The sequence below is a fragment of the Anabrus simplex genome, chromosome 2 (genome assembly GCF_040414725.1).
Source record: "Anabrus simplex isolate iqAnaSimp1 chromosome 2, ASM4041472v1, whole genome shotgun sequence".
NCBI classification, from domain to species: domain Eukaryota; kingdom Metazoa; phylum Arthropoda; class Insecta; order Orthoptera; family Tettigoniidae; genus Anabrus; species Anabrus simplex.
Window position 1 is genome coordinate 158,042,251 of NC_090266.1, and position 21,564 is coordinate 158,063,814.

General features: G+C 41.3%; 1 protein-coding gene across 2 annotated transcripts in view; it reads left to right on the forward strand.

The window, feature by feature from the left end:
* Window positions 1–3,495: 3,495 nt before the first annotated feature.
* Window positions 3,496–21,564, forward strand: part of LOC136863953 (myrosinase 1) — a 132,649-nt gene continuing 114,580 nt past the window's right edge. For both annotated transcript variants that reach the window (XM_067140406.2, XM_068226117.1), the window contains exon 1: window positions 3,496–3,617. The gene's annotated coding sequence lies outside the window, so the exon portion shown is untranslated. The remainder of the gene's footprint in view (window positions 3,618–21,564) is intronic.

A 21,564-nucleotide genomic window follows, 5' to 3' on the forward strand; every position in this document is an offset into this window, starting at 1 on the left:
GTGTGATTTAATCGAACCTGATGCGAAACATGTCATTGTATTTTAATTATGTTATTTCTTTTTTATGTATAGTACTGTTACCATGTATTCATAAAAAAAAGATTCAGGGTTAAGTCTAAAATCCAATAAGTTCAAATGTATTGAAGTTTGAATTATTGTGGCAATAATTACTAAATATAAGGTGATAATGTAATAAAACGCCATGGTGGATCTAGCCTCCTTGCACGAATAAAGCAGAGAAGTTGTCAGCACATTGGGTATTTGGACTAAACATATTCTTCTTCTCGTCACTGCTTAGTGGATTGTGCGTATGTGAAGTACGCTATACAGTACAATAGAACGTGCTCTCTTTGTTCCCACCAGGAGATATTAAACGGAAGTAGGATTCATATTTAAGATGTATCTAATTCATTACTCCACAGAGCAATGTTGACGAGGTTGCGTAAACTGCCTCCTGAAAACATGCCGTTGACGCGTAAGTAATTGTATAGGTAGCGAGTCTCTTCCACAGGGAATTTGTTATTTCACTGACATTTGCATGCTGTGCTTGTTGTTTTAAATACCTGGTTTTCACGATTGCTGGATGCCCACTACAAAAAATGAAATCGAAGCACTCAGGAGTACTAGTTATACAAAAAGTGCCGGACTTCATTGTATTGATATTGTCCGCACTGAACTTTTGACAAATCTGCACATCTTACGATAAGACGAACCTACGATACCTGCAATCTACCAGTTGATTCTGGACTTTGTATTTGCTGTGTGATCAAGATTTAGAGCCAGACGGGACTCCTCGCTCACAAAATTACGTATGTGGTATGCAAATTTGTAATGGATGTCAAGATTCTTTCTTTCTTAATCTGCTTACTCTCCAGGGTTGGTTTTTCCCTCGGACTCAGCGAGGGATCCCACCTCTACCGCCTCAAGGGCAGTGTCCTGGAGCTTGAGATATTGGGTCGGGGGATACAACTGGGGAGGATGACCAGTGCCTCGCCCAGGCGGCCTCACCTGCTATGCTGAACAGGGGCCTTGGTGGGGGATGGAAAGATGGGAAGGGATAGACAAGGAAGAGGGAAGGAAGCGGCCGTGGCCTTAAGTGAGGTGCCATCCCGGCATTTTGCCTGGAGGAGAAGTGGGAAACCACAGAAAACCACTTCCAGGATGGCTGAGGTGGGAATCGAACCCACCTCTACTCAGTGGATCTCCCGAGGCTGAAGTGGACCCCGTTTCAGCCCTCGTACCCATTTTGAAATTTCGTGGCAGAGTCGGGAATCGACCCGGGCCTCCGGGGGTGGCAGCTAATCACACTAACCACTACACCACAGATGCAGACCGATGTCAATATACCACTTGATAATCATTATTCTGGAAAGTCCACAAAATCTGTTAAATTAATGGTTTGATGACTGCATCCAAAGAAAAAAGAAAACAAATAAAATACAGCAAGGGATGGGTAAATAGTTCTCAAATCTAAGGAATGGTGTTGCATAGTTGTATAGTTTGTTTAAGATATGGATTAAGCCTGATTAGGATTATATTCTATAAATGGGTGATCATTTCGATTTCTTTATGTTGTTTATGTGTAGATATCACCTGATATTACGCAAAAAATGAGATTGAGTTTGAGTTCAAAGGTACTCCAGCATTTTGAGATAAATACTAAATTTCTTTTTTTGAACGTAATAGTTTCTAAAAGATTAATAATAATAATAATAATAATAATAATAATAATAATAATAATAATAATAATAATAATGATAATAATAATATTTTTACGTCCTACTAACTACTTTTGACGTTTCTTTTAGAAGAAGTCAAGGTGCCGGATTGTTTGTCCCGCAGGAGTTCTTTTACCGTCCGCCTCTATGGTGTAGTGCTTAGTGTGATTAGCTGACACCCCCGGAGGCCCGGGTTCGATTGCCGGCTCTGACACGAAATTTGAAAAGTGGTATAAGGGCGGGAACGGGGTCCACTCAGCCTCGGGAGGTCAACTGAGTAGAGGTAGATTCGATTCCCACCTCAGCCATCCTGGAAGTGGTTTTCCGTGGTTTCCCACTTCTCCTCTAGGCAAATACCGGGATGGTATCTAACGTAAGGCCACGGCCGCTTCCTTCCCTCTTCCTTGTCTATCCGTTCCAATCTTCCCATACCCCCGCAAGGCTCCTGTTCAGCATAACAGGTGAGGCCGCCTGAGCGAGGTACTGGTCATCCCCCCAGTTGTAACCCCCCGACAAAGAGTCTGAAGCTCCAGGTGGTAGAGGTGGGATCCCTCGCTGAGTCCGAAGGAAAAAACCGACGCTGGAGGGTAAACAGATAAAGGAGAAGAAGAGTTCTTTTAGCTGCTAGTAAATCTACCGATACGAGGCTGACGTATATGAGTACATTCAAATCCCACCGGACTGAACCAGGATCGAACCTGCCAAGTTGCAGTCAGAAGGCCAGCGCCTAACCGCCTGAACAACTCAGCCCGGCTGCAACAGTTTAAATGTAGCTGCTCAGTCACCCATTTCTCCCTTTAGTAAATATGTATGTGTGTGTGTGTGCAGCGGTATAATTCCATAACAAGATATTAGTACAAACTCTTTCTTTCTTTCTTTCTTTCTTTCTTTCTTTCTTTCTTAATCTCCTACCCTCCCTCCCTCGGACTCAGCGAGGGATTCCACCTCTACCACCTCAAGGGCAGTGTCCAGGAGCGTGAGACATTGGGTCGGAGAATACAACCGGGGAGGATGACCAGTACCTCGACCAGGCGGCCTCACCTGCTATGCTGAACAGGGGCCTTGTCGGGGGCAGGGAAGAATGGAAGGGACAGGCAAGGAAGAGGGAAGGAAGCAGCCGTGGCCTTAAGTTAGGTACCATCCCGACATTTGCCTGGAGGAGAAGTGGGAAACCACAGAAAACCACTTCCAGGATGGCTGAGGCGGGAATCGAACCCACCTCTACTCATTTGACCTCCCGAGGCTGAGTGGACCCCGTTCCAGCCCTCGTACCACTTTTCATATTTCGTGGCAGAGCCGAGAATCGAACCCGGGTCTTCGGGGGTGGCAGCTAATCACACTAACCACTACACCACCGAGGCGGACTAGAACAAACTCTCGAAGGTAAAATATAGGGGTTGTCAATCAGTGCGAAAAGAAATTAACTTCGAAATGAATGTGATGGGATATTAAGTCTCTCTCTTTATCAGTAGCGTAGCCAGGATCGGCCGACGGGGGCGAGAGAGGGTTGTTGTAGTTACAAAATGATGGTAGATCACAATGAAGGTGCATGAATGACTTGCCATTATAAGGACACTGATACAAGTGAATTACAGATCTGTTGGTATATTTCTTTTATTGTGCATTGTCCGTTTCTGTTTATTTTCTCTTTGTAAAAGTTCCATGGGGTGGGGGAGACTAACCCCCCAGTACATCCCCTGGCTACGCCCCTGCTCTTTATCAATTGGGAAAACGGCCATCAACTTGAGGACAATACGGAAGATTGACTTGTCACACGGCAAGGTCATGCGTTTCTATTGCCAGACTTGCGTGGGATGAACAAGAGGAAGAATGTTTATAAGTAACGAAGACTAGCGGGCACACGTCAGAAGACGTACTGACTGCAGCAAGAAAGCACAGGTGAGCATCCGAGATATCACAATAGGGCTTGGGCTCCTCTGCGCTGTTTATAATCTATTAATCAAATACAAATACCCTGGACAGTCTTTCTACGGAATTTTTACCTCGAGTCTCCGTATTATTAGACCGAATTTCAGAAATACACTTCTATACTAAGTTTACTGTTATAGGCCTATAGTAAAATGTCAATCTGAAAGTTCAGACGTATTTTGATAAGAAGTGAACCATAAAAACAGAGAAGAACTTATAAACGAAGTGTGTTTTTTATTTTCAATTTGCTTTACGTCGCACCGACACAGATAGGTCATGGCGACGATGGGATAGGGAAGGCCTAGGAGTGGGAAGGAAGCGGCCGTGGCCTTAATTTAAGTACAGCCCCAGCATTTTCCTGGTGTGAAAATAGAAAACCACGGAAAGCCATCTTCAAGCCTGCCGACAGTGCCGTTCGAACCCACTATCTCCCGGACGCAAGCTCACAGCTGCGCGCCCCTAACCACACGGCTCGGTAAACTAGTGGTTTAACGTCGCGCTTACTCAGATACTATTCCGGATACAATGGGATAGGAAAGGACTAGGGGTGGGAAAGAAGGCACCGTAGCCTTAATTGAGGTACATCCTCAACCTGTGTGAAAATGAGGAACCACGGAAAACCATATTTAGTGATTTAAATATAACTGCTCAGTCACCCATTGCTCCCTTTAGTAATTAATATGTGTGTGTGTTTTCTTTCTTTCTTTCTTTCTTTCTTTCTTTCTTTCTTTCTTTCTTTCAATCTGTCTACCCTTCCTCCCTCGGACTCAAAGATATTTAAAGGTTTCGATTGCTTATTCTTCTGTTTCTCAGCTGCTGATGATGGGACGCAAACCAACTATTTCCCGAATACAAGCTTACAGTCACACAGCCCCACACGCAGCCAACTCACCCGGTTTGCATAAGAAGATTTATTTCATAAAATAGTACTAATATTTGTTTTCATTCTCTGTTGCATCTAATATACTCTTCATCTTACATGCAGGGAGTTCAATGAAATTCATTATCCCTTCCTTTGAATTTTATAAATTACCTTGCTAGGCCATGAAATATATAGTGCCAGTACCCAGTATTCGGGAGATAGTAGGTCCGAACCCCACTATCGGCAGCCCTGAAGATGGTTTTCCGTGGTTTCCCATTTTCATACCAGGCAAATGCTGGGACTGTGCCTCAATTAAGGCCACGGCCGCTTCCTTCCCACTTCTAGCCCTTTCCTGTCCCATAGTCGCCATAAGACCTATCTGTGTCGGTGCGACGTAAAGCAACTAGCAAAAAAAAAAAAAAAAAAAAGTATATATAGTGTAATCTGGATATGAGTAAATTCTTAGCTTATTATCCATTAATAGGATAGCTGCAAACAAAATAAAGTTTTCCTTGTCGGGGGCGGAGTTAATTTAAAAAATAATGGGGTGCGGCCTTCGAAGAGGCTTGGTGCATGTCTTTCGAGTTGACGCCGTGTAAGTATACTCGTGTCCTCACCCCGAGGTGGTGCGGCTCTCTTCAGGCACACCCGCATTGAAGGTAATAATCATTTCGTGTGGCCATTTCTAGCCGAGTGCAGCCCTTGTAAGGCACCCTCCGATGAGGGTGGACGGCATCTGCCATGTGTAGGTGACTGCGTGTTATTGTGGTGGAGGATAGTGTTGCGTGTGGTGTGTGAGTTGCAGGGATGTTGGGGACAGCACAAACACCCAGATCCCGGGCCATTGGAATTAACCAATGAAGGTTAACATCCCCGGTCCGGCCGGGAATCGAACCCGGGACCCTCTGAACCGAAGGCCAGTGCGCTGAACATTCAGCCAACGAGTCGGACCCCAATGGAAGTGAGCTGCATGTACCATTTCCACCACATACCAGTCCTCCTGTCATTTTAAAATTTCTGGCAGTACCGGGAATCGAACCCGGGCCCCAGCGGCGGCAGCTAATAACACTGACCGTGCTTCATCCTATAAATTCTGCATGAAATATTTGAATGGTATTACAGTACATTACTGTTACTTTGATGCTGTTAGTGTACGGTGTCCCTTGTTCTAAGATAGATATCCCTTGTGGATTTTTTCTTAGTTATATTAATATTTGTTCAGTTGGGCTTAATGCAGGATTTGATTAAATCATTGCCAATTATTACCTTCCTTTTATTCAAGGGTTATTAAGCATATTACAAGCGAGGCTTCGCTTAATTTTAGTACAGTAAAACACGATTTGCCGTAATTGTTTCTTTGCATACTGCCCAGTACGTTGAAGAAATACATGATTCGTTCCCTCGCAAATATATTTTATCGCCCAATACGTACACTAAATTAAATGTACCCTTTAGTGTTTCAAGAGAGGAACAGGGTCATGTGGTTTGAATTGACCGTCTTTGAAGCAACGAACACACTGAATACTTTCAGACGATACGAAGTTAAACTTGTTCTCATATACGCCATAATACCCTGGAGCCTAGACTATTCGTGGTTACATCGCAGGCTACATATCCGAGCAAACTTGTTTGCTAAACAGGAGAGTGACACTATAAATTAATTCGTTCAGCGCAATGTTTATAGTAGAATCGTGGACACTTATTACATATCTTTCGTATTAAATTATTACGATTTGTTTCAGCTGAGTCCGAAAATTTGCCTACAAACTGTGTTTATAATTCTGTCAATTCCTGGTGCGGTTACTTTATCTTCCTCACTGAGATCTGTTATTGATGTGGGCTTTGTCTCCACTTACTTTTTGTCGGACACTCACTTACTCTAGATAATCCAAAACTTTCAGGCTCGCTGTAGTAAGTTCTGTGGAAAATGAAATGTCGTATGGCTTTTTTTTTAGTGCCGGGATATCCCAGGACGGGTTCGGCTCGCCAGGTGCAGGTCTTTCTATTTGAAACCCGTAGGCGACCTGCGCGTCGTGATGAGGATGAAATGATGATGGACACAACACATACACCCAGCCCCCGTGCCGTTGGAATTAACCAATTACGGTTAAAATCCCCGACCCGGCCGGGAATCGAACCCGGGACCCTCTGAACCGAACGCCAGTACGCTGACCGTTTAGCCAACGAGTCGGACAGTAAGTTCTGTAATTTGCGTGATATCGCTGTAAATCATATCTGAGTTGTATGTCTAGACTTTACCAAGTATTCTTTCAAAGACTCTTTAGCTAAAAGACTTTTGAGCACTGCTGCACTTCTTCTTCTTCTTCTTCTTCTTCTTCTTCTTCTTTGGTTGGTATGAGTAGCTCAGGCGCTAGAGCACTGGTCTTCTGAACTCAACTTGGCAAGTTCGATTCTGGCTCAGTTCAGTACTCAAATACGTCAGCCTCGTGTCGGTAGATTTAATGGCACATGAAAGAAATCCCTTTGCTGGCCAGACCTAGTGTTTACACTGCACTATGTCTTCTAGTGTGGGCTACAAGAAATTTTTTACTTTCATTCACCTGGCTCAGTCTCATCCTTGGCTTTTACAACATTAAAGTGACCTAGGTAGCCTATAAGTGATACTAGCAATGCCATTCTTTACGCAGTCAGTCCCTGTTATAAATGGTGTGAAAATGTTGCTCATAGGATCGGATGGCGTGGGCATTTCAATGGGCTGGCAGGCTGATATGTAATAGCAACTTCTGTCTCAGTGAGGAAAGCAGCGGGAAACTAACTCACTCCTTATTTCCCTAGTACGCCGCTTCAGTGACATCTGGGCCACCTATGACGGATGATGGCGGGGCTGTTGTGGCCCAAACCAGCCTCCGGGCTGAACACTGAACATACACATACAAAAGAAATCCTGCGGGACAAAATTCCGGCACCTTGGCTTCTCAGAAAACCATTACAGTGTAGTTAGTGAGACGTAGTCCTGCTCCATGGCTAAATGGTTAGCGTGCTGGCCTTTGGTCACAGGGATCCCGGGTTCGATTTCCGGCAGGATCGGCAATTTTAACCATCATTGTTTAATTTCGCTGGCACGGGGGCTGGGTGTATGTCTCTTCTTCATCATGAGTTCATCCTCATCACGATGCGCAGGTCGCCTAAGGGTGTACGAATAACTAATATACATTTAATTTCAGTAGGTAGGTAATATGCGTGTAGGGGTAGCGTGCCTGCCTCTCACCCAGAGGCCCCGGGTTCGATTCCCGGTCAGGGATTTTCACCTGGATCTGAGGGCTGGTTCGAGGTCCACTCAGCCTACGCGATTAGAATTGAGGAGCTATCTGACGGTGAGATAGCGGCCCCGGTCTAGAAAGCCAAGAATAACGGCCGGGAGGATTCGTCGTGCTGACCGCACGACACCTCGTAATCTGCAGGCCTACGGGCTGAGCAGTGGTTGCTTGGTAGGCCAAGGCCCTTCAAGAGCTGTAGTGTCATGTGGTTAGGTTAGTCAGGTTAGGTAATATGCAATATATTGTCAAGTTATGTAAACAAAAAGATTATTCACTATTGTAAGATTATTAAAAAATAGTCCGACTCGTTGGCTGAATGGTCAGCGTACTGGCCTTCGGTTCAGAGGGTCCCGGGTTCAATTCCCGGCCGGGTCGGGGATTTTAACCATCATTGGTTAATTCCAATGGCCCGAGGGCTGGGTGTTCGTGCTGTCCCCAACATCCCTGCAACTCACACACCACACATAACACTATCCTCTACCACAACAACACGCAGTTACCAACACATGGCAGATGCCGCCCACTCTCATTGGAGGGTCTGCCTTACAAGGGCTGCGCTCGGCTAGAAATAGCCACACGAAATTAAATTAATTAAAAATTAAAAAATAAGTTCCAATATGTTTTATTCGGCTGCCTGCGTGGTTTGACGGCTAAGCTGCTGAACCATTCACCACTTAGCTGTTCGTACTTAAAAAAATGGTTTCATTTTACAGTATCTACGGAACTACACCCTGTAACCGATACAAAAGGCTCAGTTATAATAATTTATTCCGTTACAACAGAAACATTTATGAACAAAATTAAATCAAAAAGTGTTCAAATACAGTTTGAAAAATATCAAACAGCACAAGTGATAAGCCTTCGCTCACAGAGAGCTCGTGCGAAACCTACTTCTTATTAGCATTGCCGAATAAATGTGAGACAAAAGTTAAATGTTCAACAAAATTTTTGCACAATGCGATCTTACATGCATTACACATCAATAAAGTATCATTTTCTAACTAAAATATTATATTTTGGTATCAATTTTCATTGCTGTAATTACTTTTAAATAATTTGGTGCAGGTCTTTTGTGAGGACAGTGTCGCGGCAAGGGAAAGTATTTGTTTACAGCTGTGCTGAACAACCGCGATTCTTCTGCGTACTGTGCAAATTGTAAAACGAACTATTTCGACTGATTCTACGTATATAAATGTCTCTAGGTTTAGTTTAAATTTTCTTATTATTTTAGGAAATTAGTGTTATTTATTTAAGGCGTATTTGTTGTATATACTGTTTTACTGAATCATTTATAATTGGGCAAATAGCCTGTTGACGATAAATAAATCTATCTAAAAAGCACCCTGATCACCTCCGTGCAGAGTGTTATTAGTAGAGCCCGGATTATACATAATATGAAAATAAGAGATATGTTCGTAAATGCGTAGCTAAAATTGGCAGAATAAGTAGTTAAATATGTAATAAATAAAAAAAACATGTAACCTAATATCTATCTTGTACACAGAAAAGGAAACAAAACCGAAAAAAGTTAAAAGTGCAGATATTATTCAACCTCTAATTTTCATTTGGAGGTGCAATTAATAACTTATTTTTCTCCAAATTTTCTGTTGTCATCGAATGCCTTGTCCGGTTCCATGGCTAAATGGTTAGCGTGCTGGCCTTTGGTTACAGGGGTTCCGGGTTTGATTCCCGGCAGGTTCGGGAATTTTAACCACAATTGGTTAATTCCCCTGGCACGGGAACTGGGTGTATGTGTCGTCTTTATCATCATTTCATCCTCATCACGACGCGCAGGTCGCCTACGGGTGTCTAATCAAAAGACCTGCACCTGGCGAGCCGAAGTCCTCCGACACATCCCGGCACTAAAAGCCATACGTCATTTAATTTTAATTTCATCGAATGCCTTTTGTCTATTAGTATATCCTTATATATATATAAAGATCTTTCACTTCACATGAAGTCACTGGCGATTTCACTTTGTGTCTTTCTCCGTAGTAGCAACGAAATGCCATTGACTCACCCTTCACACTGTACCGTCACTTCTTAAGGGATGTACAAACCATCAACATAGCTAAGGGATGCGATTCCTTGACATAATACTTCACTTTAAATTACTTTTAGATGTTAGAGACGTACAGGCTCTTAAAGCTATTTTTAAGTGTTTAATTAAACAACTTAAATCAATGTCGAATTAGTGAATAAAGAATTGTGTTTTCTTTCAAATGCGCAGTATCCTTCAAAATATTTAAAATATGTAATACATATATAAATATTTATTACACATAGAAATATGTAAAAATATGTAACTTTAAACACCTGGAACAGTGGTCCTTTAGCGGGATTCGCGGACATTTTATCTTTTCTTGTAGCTACATATATGGGAACAGAATATGTAATTATATATAATCCGGGCTCTAGTTATTAGACAAGATTAATATTATCTTTACTTTTTGCGAGGATTCTGCGAGGCCCCTCAACTGCCCGGGCCCGCCTGCAGTGCAGGCCCTAACGTTACGCCCCTGAATTTTGGAGCCGCGTACTGCGACTCCACGATCGCTGCTGATTGCACTTATCTCCCTGCTATAGCTAGAGCACTGCACGGATATCCACGAAATGTCTTGGCAGATACAAACTGTATGGCAGTGCGGATAATTTTGCTGATAATTTCTAAATAATAACGTTTATTGATTTTCACTTAGGTATACTCTTGTTGTTGCTTGTGGTTAGGTGACCCTTGACATTGATATGGGAGAATAGTGATGTATAAAGAGCCTTGAAACCATAAAGCCGTAAATCTGACCTAAGCCCAACTGGCTCCTGCCCGCAATTAATGGATAGAAGGAACAAAGGTCAATACGTCGGTAGTTGTCGCAAGAAAAAATCCCTCATAAACCTGTGACTGTACGGGTTCTGGTGCCAGATGTCAGGCCTATTGTATTATGTTAACAGATCTATCCTTTTTTAATACCTTGGGTGTAATATACTGTAGTTAAATATTTAAATTATCCGCGGATAACCATTTCGCGGATGAGGATAACTATTCGCGGATGCGGATATTATTTTGTATATCCGCGCAGAGCTCAAGCTATAGCTAAATACAGTAGAGACAACATGCGACACTTACGGATTTGGCCTTGCTAAAATGGGAGACAATTCGACGGTGGCGCTCCTAGTGACTTGACCTGAAAAAATCGCGCTAAATTCAAATATCAATGGAAATGTATGTACGGAAACGGATAAATAAATTACGTCTAGAAAGAAAGTGTTATTGAGATATTAACTTCGAAGTTGCTAAAGCAATTCTGGATAAATGAATGAAGAATTATTTAAAAGGTTATTATTCAAAGACTGAAATTAGACATATAAAGAAGATGTGAAATAGTCTGCTGTGAAATGGCTTGATCTTTCATTTATGCATTACTTTTTTAGCTTTATCATTCCTGCCTGAACTCTTACGGTTGGATTTGTCTTTTTTCTCATTTAAAAACAATGTATCATCACATTAAGATACTTGTCAATAAAAATATCGGCACATTCCTTACATATATGATGCAATGAATTAACATTTAATAGCTGGACAATTTTCCTCTCAACATGAAGCCTACTAACAGAAAGAAAATCTATAAAATCCCGGCTTTAATCTGAGAAGAGGGATAAAAGAAAGGAAAGTATGAAAATGTTGTTGATAGTGATGCTTTGAGGAATATTTACGTACAATTAGAGCAAAAATGTAACATACCCTTGGCTGTTCGAGGATTTCTAAAGTCGCTTGCCTGGAAATGATCTGAACAGATCTTATAATTCTTATATAAGCGTAACGTCCCTTCTTTCTTGTACACATTATCCAAATCACTTCTGTGACATTTCAAAACCCACAGATCACACCTACAATAACACATACAATAAAATATGCGTATTATATTTTAAGCCAGTTAAAATATGGGTCGAGCAGGTCAGAAAATTATGAAGTACTATAAAAATCTCTTTGTCACTGGAAGAATATGTATACAAACACAATATTACTTACATTTTCTTGTCACGAGGGAACCTGAAGAACAACCGCGCATTCTTTCTCTACTTCATAGTTACTGCAGCCAAACACAGCACATACCTTTCCCCTCATGTTGAAAGGAGATATCAAGGAATGACACACGCTACTATTTAATTATGTCAACTCACTGAAAACGCATAAATAACACCAAAAACTTCACACACAAATACACGTGCTCTTATGACAGAATCAGTAGTTTTCAGGTCTACTCGCTAGAGAGAGTTCCAATAGCTGTCCCTCGATATCTCGCTCAGTGTCACGTATTGTCTCTACTGTATTTGCTATAGCTTAGCACCTCACCACCCTCTCTCTACCCACTCGCTAGCAGTTCCTTCGAAACGCGCCGAATTCAAGCAATTGTTAAACATTGAACGCTTGGAAAATTGCACTAAATATAAGAATGGGGATTTATAAATAACGGAGTCACTTACAGAACTCATGTCGCCGTCTCCGTACAGAATTTGGCTGAGATTGATGAGGCACAGTTGCCAGAATCCCCTTATCAAGTTACTTCGTCTAACGGCTGATCTGATAAAAGAGCGCCGAATCTGATAAACTCTGTACCTGATTCGACTACGCAGATTGAGGCCCGGAAGTAATGGTAAATGTTTCTTTCTTACGAAGTAATCAGTAGCGGCGATTGGGGAGGGGGGTGCGGTTGCCCACTTTGTAGTGAAAACATTACATTTTTATTCCATTTTAGCCGGCTGAAACTAGGAATTATAGGAATTATTAAAACAAGCAATTTGTACACGCCCTGTTGTCTTATCAGCTAATTCTTTCCTTTATTTTCTTTCGTTATTAACAAAATTATTAGCGAAAATATGCAAAAAATGTCGTTCGTCGCGACTAACCGGTTTGTATAGCACCAAACCATGTAGTGGACAGTTTGCATATTCTGTGAGGAGGGGTAGTAGGGGTGGTTTTTTCCTGACACTTATTACCCGATTACACCGCATTTGATACCCTTACCGGGCGAGTTGGCCGTGCGGTTAGAGGCACGCGGTTGTGAGCTTGCATTCGGGAGATAGTGGGTTCGAATCCCACTGTCGGCAGCCCTGAAGATGGTTTTCGTGGTTTCGCATTTTCACACCAGGCAATTGCTGGGGCTGTACCTTAATTAAGGCCACGGCCGCTTCCTTCCAAACTCCTAGGCCTTTCCTATCCTGTCGTCGCCATAATACCTATCTGTGCCGGTACGACGGAAAGCCACTAGCAAAAAAAAAAAAACACATTGATACCCATCACCACATCTGGCCTGGTAACATGCTGACCGAGCTCGATAGCTGCAGTCGCTTAAGTGCGGCCAGTATCCAATATTCGGGAGACAGTAGGTTCGAACCCCACTGTCGGCAGTCCTGAAGATGGTTTTCCGTGGTTTCCCATTTTCACACCAGGCAAATGCTGGGGCTGTACCTTAATTAAGGCCACGGCCAATTCCTTCCAACTCCTAGCCCTTTCCTTTCCCATCGTCTCCACAAAACCTATCTGTGTCGGTGCGACGTAAAGCAACTAGCAAAAAAGGTAACATGCTGAGCATGGGGACAGGCAGATACTCCTATAGTATCACACTCCCCCTCCTCCCTGCCATATTTTTCTTCTTAGAACTAATAGCATGTCGGAGGCAATGTAGAATAGTGTCGATTGCCGCGCGGGGGGGAGCGAGCTTCGCCCCCCCCCCCCCGAAATAAACATGGAGAACTGAGGTATGATTTACCCGCTTGCCGTGCGCATTCGTTGACCTGGCAGTCTATTTAGTGTCTGTTAGTTCCATAGTGTGTAGTCAAATACTAAATGATTTTTAATTGTAATTCCACTCACGAGAAAACCACGTTTTTCCATCTGCCTTGTGAAGGCTTGTCGCGTTGCCTGAGAAGGGATCAGAAGACTCCAATGGTCGAACAACTGGGCTATCGTTAAGCAATGAAAATGCCAGGAACAATTCTCCGGTAATTGCTGACCGCTCAGTTTTAGGCTTTTTCTCTCAACTTTATTCCGAAGGAGTTACGAGGTTTCGTTTGGCCAGCGACGATAAATATACAATACATTATTGTTATTATTGGGGAACAGGGTGGCGAAGCGGCTTAGCTGCTTGCCTGTCATCGCGGCGACCGTAGTTTGATTCCTGGTGTTGCTGGAGTGGGATTTTTCAGTTGAAAATCCCGTGGTGTTAGGAAGAGCATGCAGCCTCAAATCCCCGGCCACAAATCCTTCATGCCCCAGTGCGTGCAGGGACCTTGAGAAAGCGGGAGAATCTGCGGATTATTATTGTTTGTCATCCCGCAGCAATCATTTATTATTTCTGGTATAATCGCAATATACTCGTACTTCGGAGGTACGAAGGTAAAACAATTGGATTTTGGGGGTACGCCAACCGAAAAGTTTGAATACCACTGTCATAGACCATTCCACTCTTCTTCATTTACCTGGGTGCAGTATTTAGCAGTCGGAGTCTGTGCAGCTACGGCACTCGTTGTGTACTACTGGACTACTGTAAATGTTAATATGCGGTGCGGCTTTGATGTTCCTTGCCTTGTGCGGTGCCATTGAACACTACAGTAGACTAGGGGGAAATATTCTTTGACTCAAACCGCACCAGTGAGAGTCGTGCAGTTTTCAATGAAAACCTGAGAATGCTGGATGACAGTTTCTTGTCAACTCCGCGTGGAGTGACGCGCGGTGTTGCGATATCTTGTCGTTTTCTTTCATACTGTGGTAGTTCGCTTGAGCAAAAGACTTGAAACAAATGAACACTGAACTGCAGAAAGAAAACTGACAACTCCGCTTTCTTCTCTTCCCATCCCGCTCTATTCTAGGCAGCCTTTTGAGGTGCAGGTTGGTAACGTTTAGAGAAATCTAGTAATACATGATACCAGAACAGGCTTATGCATCCAAGGCCCAAAATTACCAAGGAGTTCTGCCTACTGGCCAGGGGTTTCGCTGGCGGAAGAACACGTCGGGTATCAGTGTGACCGGCTGTTCATCTTGATACTTAGCAGACTCCAGAAAACGCGGAACAATAGCTAGCGCAATTTTCACCTGTAAAGCCGGTTCCACACGTTCGATACTAGGCAAATCTCAAGCAAGTGGTCGCAAAATCCCAAGCAGTGTGGGTTGATTACTTGTCACTCCCTCTTTTTCCGTTCTTTCTTCTCCGTCAAAGCGAAAAAATAGTCGGCAGGCTGAGTACTTGGACTTGGTTCATACATTCAAGAACTTGTGGAGTGATAAGTTTTTATACATTATAATAATCAATTATAGTCACATTAAGGTTATCGGTTGCTATTCTCATACTAACCTCCATTTTAATTGTGTATTTCCGTGTTTTCAAAATTGAAAGATCTAATGATGAAACACTGTATTGTTGAGGTATGTGGAAGTGCACTGTTGAGTTGGAAACGATCTCATTCATACCATAAAACGGGACGGTGTTTTAATACCTGGAAGGGAATAATAATGAAAGTCGGATAATATTCCATAACCAATCTAAGATTTTTAAAAGGAATTATCAATGGCGTTCTTTAGGGATTGTTATAATGAAGATAATCAAGTATGAGAAGTAGCACCGATACTGACAAAATACCACTTGATATATGCTTTGCATATGAAAAAGGCTAGTTCTCTGAAGGGCAAAGACTAATCGCAAGAAACGATAAACACTGAAGTAAGGAAATCACACAATGTATGTAATTAACGGTCGTACAGCTATCTTCGTATAATTGATCTTCTGACAGGAATTTAGACGTTTCTTCTTCATATGCCTCCTTTAAGAGAAATCTTCCTTAACTTAACCTAGCTCCTTTCCTTCATATTCACTTTTTCTCTTCTCACTGCTGGCCGTTCTTTTGTACTGCCCCCTTTATACCTGGCATGCTCAGCTGGAGAGCGAGAGTCTCAAGGGTGGACCTTTCGCTGTCTGGCTTCGCTTACATTTTGAAGGCAGTGAAAGAGACAAGCACTAGCGGCAATAATACACAAAGATTCAAACAACAGGTTTTGACATTTATTAACACTAGCACTCAATAACAATTAACCAATTAACATTAAATAAATCTTGATGGAAATTAAAAATGAAAATTCCCTTAGATACAGCACCTAGTTTCTCCGATCGTTAGAAGTCGAAATGTGCTGTACGTATACAGATTAATATTAGCTTACTTCTGGCTCAACGAAACAAAAAACAAAAAATATATGGGGAGGACCTCCTCTTAGTAATGCCGTAATTATTTACAGGTTGAAAACAAAACAAATCTTAATGAGCTATCTGACTCATAACTGGTCTTAAGCATTTAAATTATCAGATCCATTCATGTCAACCATTACTTCAAATGAAAATTTAAAAATCTTGAGTAACTGAAATAAATTATGGCGTCAAGATTTCACAAGAGAACAATATTTAACCACGTTGTTCTACTTCTGGATAATCTTACATTACATCGTCTCATTCATCAAAAGTGAGATCCGTTGAACTGGACAAAAAAATTATTCGGAAACATTACTTAAAGATGTCTCTATCAGACTTATTTCCATCAAATTGTACTGGTACAATAATGATTTCCACGAAACTTCCTTTAGTATTTGACTGAACAACACGTGAAGTTAATCTTTAACATCTGACGCCTTGAGAAAATTTAACATTACAAGCTTTGTCCAGACGCATGAAATAATACCTCCTTATTCATTGGTGTCTGATATTTTGACCTTATCTCAACTTATTTTTAAAATAAATTTTATTAAAGGTTTAACTTTCAATAAGTCAGATCAACTCAAACAACGATGCTGATAACCTGGGTCCAACATGATGAACATGTGGCTGGGTCAAAACTACATTTCAAAAAAATATCACAAGTCACTGACATTGCTACAACACACACACAGCATTCACACAAAGACACATGATAATTATTTACATTATTTACATTATTTACAACGAATCCTAGACTTTGAATTTTATATTTTGATTTTACCCAGGGTACATGAAATATCACGATGACGGTATCGGTTAAAAATAAATTTACGACTCTCAGAAATGTGATGAAATCTGAGTGATCACTTATTTAAAGATGATGAAAATTCCACAACGTTGGTCACAACAACATCAGCGGTTGATATCTGGAAGAATTGTCGTCTACAGGTACGCACATAGTACAGGTCAAACATTAGCATTCGTATTCATGGTCCATGAGTCACGACATTATTATTACTTAACTCTACATTTATCAGTCAACACGTGCTCCACACTTGAAGAAATTACGTTTTACCACACGCGTACTCTTCAAATAAAATTCAATAAATTAATTCAATAATTCAATAATCACAGTAAACGATCCGTCGGGATTCTGCCATATTCCAGGCTCATATTCATCCTAACTGAGCACACATTAACATCTTACAACAAGATCAATCAATATTTAAACTCATGACCCTTACTCATTCATTTAACCCGTGGTGGAACTATTATTATTATTATTATTATTATTATTATTATTATTATTATTATTATTATTATTATTATTATTATTATTATTATTATTATTATTATTATTAGATGTGCTAGATATTAAGTTTACGTAAGCCAGAGTTCGACAATAAGCCAGATGACACTAACACGCGTTAAATCCAACAAGAAGAAAATTTATATTGAAATTCGGCGTAACAACATGCCGTAAATCTGTCCCACATGGCTTCCACATTGAAAACATGTTCAAAATTAAAATGTTATTTATCGTTGAGGGCAATGATTTTTAAATAACACTGGACTACTAAATGGGACATTTAGAGTAATCACGGAAGACACGCGCACATCCTAGCTACTCTAATAAAATCTAATAATCACTTACACACAACGTGACAACACTACCATTTCCCACGTGAAAGAAGGATGAAAATAGTAACTACTTCTGCAAACCTAAAAGAAATACTACCACTAATGAATAAGTAAGCATTATTTCTACAAAGATGAACAGATAAAACATTAGAAAAGGGTACTTAAATGTATGATGAAACTGGATCTCTGCCGATGATCTGGAATTATGCATCACATGTTGTTGATTATCTGCTTCCGTCGTTATCTCCCCATGTTAGATGTCGCCTACATTTTAGTACACCATCGCAGCAGTGAAGTCCAATGCAGAAATACTGTAGGGTTCCTCTTCAAATCGTTGAAACATCTTGACGAACTCCAATAACCACGTGGCGATCCTCTTCTTTCTTCTAGTACGGTGAAGGCTGAAACTGACACAAACTTTTAGAAGATATTCCACACACAATTGGGAACATGCATAATTTTCAAAAATATTTTTTTGAAAAGTACACCAATGAAATAGTACGTAAACGTATTACATTGTGGTATGTTGCCTCGTTTTCTACCATTAAAAAAATGTTTAATAGTGCCTTTCCGCAAGGCGAGTGAAACGGCCTCTGACGTAAGCGGCGCGCTGTGATGTCACGATCCAGTACCGCATGGAGCTCTACCAGCCGTTGTGCATCAGCCGTTGCTAAAAGCCGATTGCTTATTATTCATGTTCGCGAGTAACTTCGAAATGACGGAAGAAAGGTTCGAAACAGCACAGTCAGACAATCTACCATGTGTAGATGTCATCATTCTTGAAAAATGTGACTTGTGTGGCCGCAGAAATTCGCGGATAACAAGCAAGTTTGTAAGTGGCGTCTTTTATATACGTGCAATGTACTGTAACCCATAGTATTAGGATAACAACGAACCTGAATAGATATCACATCACTTTCAACATTTCCTTCTAGACTGATTCCCCTATTAAAGAATAACATTACATTTTCGGGCTTTCAGCATTAGTAAAGTAAGAAATCGGATTTCAGCACTAACATAAACATACAGGTAGCATTATAGTACTAGTCCGCTTCTGTGGTGTAGTGGTTAATGTGTGCCACTCCCGGAGGCCCGGTTTCGATTCCCGGCTCTGCCATGAAAGTTGAAAACAAATAGTACGAGGACTGGAACGGGGACTACTCAGCCTCGGGAGGTCAACTGAGTAGAAGGGTTTCGAATCCCACCTCAGCCATCCTCGAAGTGGTTTTTCGTATTTTCCTACTTCTCCTCCAGGCACCTAAGGCCACGGCCGTTTCCTTCCCTCTTCCTTGTCTATCCCTTCCGATCCTCCCATCCTCCAACAAGGCCCCTGTTGAGCATAACAGGTGAGGCAGCCTGGGCGAGGTAATGGCCCTCCTCACCAGTTTCATCACCGTACTCAAAGTCTCAACGTTCCAGGACACTGCCCTTGAAGTGGTAGAGGTGAAATCCCTCGCTGTCCGAGAGAAAACCAACCCTGAAGGATAAACTGATTAAGAAAGAAAGAAAGAAAGAAAGAAGGAAAGAAAGAAAGATCATAGTACTATAGTGCTATAATCTATCATTCCAAAAAAATATATATTTATGGTTGGGACAACTGGCCTACCCACTTCCAGGGCCCATGAAAGAGAATTAAATATCTTTGTGGAGGGAAAAAGTTAAACACGATAAAGATAAATATGACTTCATCTAGTTTTCACAAGTCGGGCTGAGTGGTTCAGACTGTTGAGGTGCTGACCTTCTGACCCCAACTTGGTTCAGTCCGGTGGTAGTTGAAGGTGCTCAAATACGTCAGCCTCGTGTCGGTAGATTTACTGGCACGTAAAAGAACTCCTGCAGGACTAAATTCCTGCACATCGGCGTCTCCGAAAATCGTAGAAGTAGTTAGCGGGGCGTGAAGCCAATAACATTAATTACATTTGGCTTTTAACAAGCTGAACATATCAGGAAAGAAAAGTGCCCTGGTGACATTTTAGTCGCTCAATACAGGAATGTCTTTGGGTGCTGTGACTTTTACTTTTTTTTGCTTTACGTCACACCGTCGCATATAGGTCTTATGGGGACGATGGGACAGCAAAGGCATAGGAATGGGAACAAAGCGGCCGTGGCCTTAGGTACAGCCTCAGCATTTGCCTGGTGTGAAAATGGGAAACCACGGAAAACCATCTTCAGGGCTGCCGGCAGTGGGGTTCAAAACCCACTATCTCCCGGATGCGAGCTCACAGCTGCGCGCTCCTAACTGCACGGCCAACTCGCGCGGTATTTTTACCCTTCGGTTTATTTACTTGGCTTGTATAACCTAAAACTTAGGCTAAGTTGGATAATATTTTAAACACCTACATCACTATTTTCACCTGTGTGCAATTATGTTATTTATTTCATTAATATTATGATAATTATTATAATTGAGCATTGTTAACTTATAAGACCCCAACAGACAAGCATTGGTTTTGTGTAGAGTTATACATTTGTTAAATTCACGTTGTTTCCTTTCATGATGTACACGCCTATTCTTTGTTACATTATAGAGTATTTAGATATAGCCTAAATTTCTTTACCAATTAAGCTCTTCAATAAAGACATACATAACTGTCCCATGCCAAGATATATTGGTAGAATTAGAGCTGTCAAAATGGTCCATAACCCCTTTGATTTATTATCTTGACATGGATCACCCAAAACATAGGTTAGGTTTGGAGAATACTTTAATAATCAGCATTATTTAATGCACTGTTTATTACTTTCATATTCCAAGATGTAATTGAAGCATTTAAATAAAGCATCATACATTAAAATTTAAAGTTTTACCACTAGAACAGCTGACATGGAAAAGTGATTTAAAAATTCAAACAAATTCATCTTACGTTAAAATATTCAAAAAAAATAAACTGTAGACTTTTCCGATATATCACCAGCATTTCTCCGGCTCGTCAAAATCCATTTCTTCCTAGTTTTAGCGTCTTTGGAACATTTATAAACAATTTGTTTGGTATGGTATGCGATGTGCTATTACACATCGGAACTCTACACCATTTATAAGTTTTCTGCCTCACTGTCTGCGCAGGATTCATTTTAAGTCTAAAATATACCACTCAGATTATTATCCAATGTATAGACCTCGAATTTAACCATACTAGACACTAACGTAAAGTAGAAATACGCGAAGTGTATCCTGCTTCTCACAGCACACTACGTGTTATTTCGTCTGCTAATTCAGTCAACCTGTACGATGACGTCAGACCAATGAGATCGCGTGCTTGCGTGACGTGACATTTTCGTAGATTTTTATCACGTTTGGAGTTATTATTTGTACATTCTGATCACATTTTTGAATTCTGCATGAAATTTTGAATCAGATTAGCATATTTTTAATTAAAACCCCGGATCATGCATGTTCCCTATTACGTCGAGTTTAGAGATGAATAATACGTAACTTAGCCTGCGAAATTCTGCCCGACTCGCTGATTATTGTACTATGAGAAAGTAGTTGATTTGTACTGCCGTCGAGTATAAATATTGCCGAGTCCAGTAACAGAGTGTCTGCGTCATAAAATCCCAGAAGAATGCAAGTACGAGCCAGTAGAACAAATACGTAGAGCGCGATTAATTAAGAGTAAGAGTAAGAGAGCGTTTCTTCTGAAAAGTTCGGTGTTTAAGCATTTCCCAAGGTGGCTGTCTCCACATTGACTCGTAATTGGCCGTCGTCTTACACCTGATAAGTCATTACATTTCTCAAAAGTACTCTCACTCGAAGACTCTGGCACGCGTAATTTACCTTGCGGTGACCTTGGACGTTCCCAGTGGATCATGCGACACAGCTGACTGGTCGATTAAAAATCAATACTTTGCTTCCGGCTGGTGAGAACCGGTTCCGTACATGCAAACACGTCTCTATAACC